Source organism: Triticum dicoccoides, chromosome 5A (assembly GCF_002162155.2).
Source record: "Triticum dicoccoides isolate Atlit2015 ecotype Zavitan chromosome 5A, WEW_v2.0, whole genome shotgun sequence".
NCBI classification, from domain to species: domain Eukaryota; kingdom Viridiplantae; phylum Streptophyta; class Magnoliopsida; order Poales; family Poaceae; genus Triticum; species Triticum dicoccoides.
In genome coordinates, this window is record NC_041388.1 from 696,825,073 (window position 1) to 696,830,690 (window position 5,618).

A 5,618-nucleotide genomic window follows, 5' to 3' on the forward strand; every position below is an offset into this window, starting at 1 on the left:
GGGGAGAGGTTATTAGGCCGACGCATCGGCTCTCTGCCACTTCCTCCACCACTCCCTCCCTCTCAGATCTCATCCAAAACAACCGCTGTGACGCGACACTCCCAGAGCTAGGGTTTGATGACGACGCACGAGCAGCAGATGTGGGCTCTCGCCTCCGGCGACGAAGTGCTGATGGGGACGCTTCAAGAGCTCAACGGCTGGTTCCCGACGGCGAAGGCCCTCAACGACACGTCGGAAATGGTGAGAGACAAGCTCAGGGGAGAAGAAATCCTCCGCTGCTTCCCCAACTACGAGCGCCAACCGGCGATGGGGGTGCTCCTCTGGGCGACGCTGGAGGCGGAGTCTCTGGATCCAGAGCAGAGGGAGAAGTGGAAGGTGTTCCGCTTCCTCCGCTACCGCCTGATCCAGCCGCGGGTGCCGCCGTCGGTACAGCCGCAGGCGCCACCGCAGGCGGTGGTGATGGGGATTCCGTCTCCTGGATCTAGATGGCTCCCAATTGAAATTGAGGAGGACGAAGTGGTGGGTGTGACTCCAAGACACAGGGCCAGGACGCCAGGGACTCCAACCATGCTTCCCCGCCGCTCTCCTCGCTTCCCGAGGCGCTCGCCTCGCCTCCTTGCCCTCTCCCGCCGCCAGTAGGACGCTCGCCGGCTGGTAGCCGTCTCTGGTTACTGGCCGGTGAAGGCTCAGAGGAGGTGGAGGTGAGGGAGCCCTCTGTTTTCTCTTTAGGTATGTTTCCAAACACAAAATACTTGGTATCTACTGCTTCGATTTAGGTAGATGATACTAGAAGTGGTAAGAAAAAGGGAAACAATGTTATGATTGAGAGATGATAGTAAAAAGAAAAAAGGGTGGAAGGGGATGGTTGGTTGATTGGTCCATCTTGCAGATAAAGGAGCCATGAAGAAAAATGTTGTAGCTGGGAGCAAGAGTACTAGAACGGGCAGCAAATGAGGTGTATACAACTGGGCAAGGGTGGCGGATCAACGTGGCGAGGCTTCCTAGATGAACGGCTGTGACATCTTCACACTACTACTGCTGCGGTTCTCAGTCTTCTTGTTTCTTCTAGATGGTAGCTGCTATTTTGCTGTTGATGTATTGGTTTGTGTAAGACTTATTTGCTCTGGGCTTTGTTGCCTCTCGGAGTTTAGAGTTGTTGTGGCCTGTGTTGGCCTTTTGGTGGGTTGTTTTTCATGTTGGTTGTGGGTTCTATTCCCTTCTGTAATGTCTAGTACTTTGTTATGATTTCTACCCGTCTATTTGATATGTCGTTGGTTAATTGGAAATTATTTTTCGACGTTGTATGGTTTTGTAGGCTATAATGATTACGCACACGTGTAGATGAAAGGCACGAATAAACAGTTTCAACAAAGACAATATAAATGATTTTTTTACAAGTTTTATAGATGGAAACTTCTTTAGATGCAATGCCATCTCACAAACAACTCAGAAACAACTGTATGATTGATCATAAAACACATGCATTGTTGTTCAAAGAACTGTCTCATGAATAAATTGTACCATAATTGCGAACATAGTGTGAAACAGAAAAAAAATGTTTGTTTGCAACAAAATAATCCTGGTTTGAAGCTTAAACTGGTTGAAAAACAATTGAGCCTACTCCATATTGTCTTCTGCACTGCCAAAATCCAGTGTCCTCTTGTGCTGCGTCGTTGGAGATTGCGTCGGGCTTGGCGATGACCCATGTGCTTTAATCTTTTTCTCTTTAACATCAATGTAACCATACAACTTAAGTTGTTCTTGGTCTTTCTCTGCCAACTCTCTAGCAAGACCCTCCATTTCTTGGATTATCACTTCCTGTAGAAAACCATAGGAATTGTATTAGGAAGAACTCAAAAAAGACGTAGCCATAAACTAGATGCATGTAACATGTAAAATTTGAACCTCTGGATCAATGTCATCCTCGGGAAAACAACCCGTAGTTCTATTGTACACAATGTACATGTGACATGTCTTGCTGCCATTCAGATCAGAAAGCATTTTTTGTACATCATCTGGTCCTGTAATCTAGAACATTCCTTCTGGCAGCTTCCACGCAGACTCGGGTAAGAAGTAGTACAGTTCCGCTCCCAGTTTGCAACCAAAAGTATCTCTCATTTCACTCATAATGAGATCGTAGGTCACTTTGGCGGGTTCAAAAATTCTGACTTCTGCCGGGTGTTCATCAAAGTATGCTCTCGGGACATGTGACATCTCATCATCCCTACTAACAAAAAATTCCATGACCAGCACCTAGTATCTCACATCAGAGTTAATACATTCAATGAGTAAAGGGGCAAACATAATTTTTTATGTGCATAGCAACATTGCAGCGTTGTTACCTGCTTTTGTGGAATGTATCCTTCATGTGGAGTGACTGGGGATTGTGCCATCTCAAACCTCTCACCTTGTTATGTGGAATGTATCCTTCATGTGGTGTGACTGGGGACTCTGCCATCACAGGTTTCTTATCCTGCGTATGAAACGTCGACAGTGGGTTTACACAAAAGTTTTGAAAGGTCATACCATATCTTGGGTATGAATCGTTGCGAGGTACTTACAAGGGGAGAATTGACTATATGTTGTTGGGGTGGACTGATGTGGCATTGAACGGGTGACTCTATCGCAATGTCTCGAGTGAATGGCGACTTTCTCATGATGCTTAGCCTACATACAATTATCGACATAAGGTTGCCACAAATTGAAGATGTTTGTATCACAAAATACGTAGGTCCTTAATATATAGAATCGGTGCGAGATACTTACAGGGGGAGAATAATTGAAGACATGTTGTCGGGTGGCCGTGAGATCGCACGGTCTTCTAACATATGTCCTTCCAAGCGGACCTTCTCCAGCATGGCCTTATAATCCATGTGCGACTGCTCCTGTAGCAGCTTACTGTCCATATCCGCACGTGCCTGCAACACATACGCATCCATCCTGACTCGCTCTGTCTGTATAATACTGTCCACAAGCTTCCGGTCCTTCTGCAACGTTTGATGCATTTCCTTGTAGCCAAGGACAAACTTTTTTTCCATGTACTCACAGTCCCACTTATACTTTTCTTCAATCTCAAGACGCATCTTCGCCATCTTACGAGAAAACTCCTCACGCTCCTCCTTTATCATCCTGTCCACGTATGAACGTTCTTTTTTCAGTTTCTTATCTACCTCAGCGCGATCCTTTTGCACCTTCAAGTCGATCTCCCGGCACGCTTCATGCAAAGACTTGTCGTACTCCGCACGGTTGTTATGCACCTCTGAGACCATGGTCCCTACAACAAGACATATACCCATAGTATGAAAACTGTATCCACAACCTCATCCAGCTAATTCGAAACAATACGACCGTGAAAAAATATTCAGAACCACTTCGTACGATCAACTACTACAAACTATCAATCAAAAAGCTCTTGCATGACATCCTGTACTCCAATTACACTAGAACTACTCAACTATGGCAAAAGCTGGATTTTCTAATCTCTTCGGAAATGACTTCTTGGTCGAATCAATGTAAAAAATAATCAGCACTGCAATCGAAGATGGGAGGAGCCATGGAGGAGACCTTTTTAATCCGGCGTCGGCGTGGTCTCTTGAGAAGCGATGGCGCGATCCCGGCGATGGCTATGTGAGGAGAAACAAGGTAGATGGGGGTGGTTTGGATAGGGTAGATATGCGGTATAATGGGAAGGTATATATCTGTGATTGTAGGGTTAATTAGTTATTTTGAAGTAATGCGCTTCGATGCAAGTTTTTTTAACGAGCGTGATCTTTTTGGGGCTTCCAAAACATGTGCACTGACCGCGGGTCCAACCACATATCACAGAAGCCCGAGCCATCGCCGTGCCCGTGCCAACCCGCGGCCCACCATTGCCTCCCTTTCCCTTGCCCCACCAAATTGTTATTCTTCTCCGGCGACGAAGCCTGCCATCGCCGGCGGACGGTGAGAGACGAGAGATGTCCATGTCTAGTTCGGCCTCTCCGTCATCATGGTCGCGGTATGGTTCACTGCCGATGACGAGATGCCCCGACTGCCCACGCATCGCGCCACTGAAGCGTTTAACAACCATATCGGAGAAGAATGGAAACCATGGGCGGGAATTTGTGAAATGCGAGAGCAAACCAGAAGCGGGGAAGGTTAAATCTATGTTCTGTTGTGTCTTTTTGCTATGAATTCTGACCCCAGATTTATATTTATTTCCTCGGAATTGGGATTTAGAGTTTCCCTTCCCTTTTTCAGAAGCTGAAAACATGCAAGCATTTTGAGTGGCTGGATGAATACGTTGAGAGGCTTCAAACAGATGTCTTAATTGATTTGCCCATTGATTTGAGGCACGGGGCAACCCTAGAGGTAGATCTGCCATCGGCGGTGGATAATAAGGGCTATGCCAATGTTCCTCTGATGGTGGCGGATGCGGAACTCAAGGTGGAATTGAAGAAGATGAACAAGAACTTAAGGCAGTTGATCGATCTGAATAAGCACACAAATCTGATGGCCCCAGGATTTTATTTTTCAATAATTGTTGTGGGATTTGTTTACTTGTTGATCATCACTCACTAGAAGTTGTTAACAAATTATTTCAGTCAGCTTCTGTATAAGCAATGTCATCTGTGCTTAATGCCTTGTATGACCAGACCAAGGAAAAGCTCATTTGAAATCTATTGGAAAGGACAAATAAAATTGAAAACTGATTTCTTGTTTCCAAAATAAAATTTAGCAAAGAGGAAATAGCTCGAACATAACATAGTAGCCTGAACATAACATAGTACCACGAACATCAATATAGTTGATCTAACACAAATAGTACGATAATGATGATTTGTAAAGTAGCACATTACATCAAGGATTTATAAAGAACGCAAATTATTTTACTACGTTGTGATGTAACAACTCCAGAGGCACATCTGGAACATGGGAAACAAACAGATAAATCCCTTGATTTCCCAGGTACAGCAGCATCATCAAGAGTTAGGATGAAAAACAATGGTTATGGCACCATATTCTGCCATGTCTTGGGGCACAACACGATGAGGCAGTTTCTGTTTGAACAACAAATTTTTTATTTTAGCAAATTTGTAACTTATTCTTCTCTAAAAAAGGAAGAGCAATAAATTCATTCCAAGAATTTCTAGAAATAATTGTCAACCCATTTTCGTTGGTAATTACGAGATATGTTTGGCGCAATAAGTGGCTAACTGGGTTTTTTGAGGAATAGTGGCTACTTGGTTTGATACATGCCAAACATTACGTTCAGATTAGTTGCATTATTTCATTCATTTTTTACCCAAAAAATCTATACAAAGTGTTAATTGGACAATGTGAACAATGTGGCACGAAGGTTGTCGGCCCAGCTAGTGGATGGACTGGATCGATGGTACCGGATGGAATCCATTGTAAACCAACCCTAAACCCTAAACCCAAAAAACCAAAAAACCCTGAACCCTAAACCCTGATAGCCCTAACCCACCCCCCCCCACACACACGAAACCGTAAAAACATTCAAAATTTTGCCCCACATGGAAACCATAATGCATGAATTCTCTATGGGGTCATGGGATGCCATGAAGAAAGTTAGGGATCATTAGTACATGTACACGCAAGTACGATCTCTGACACAC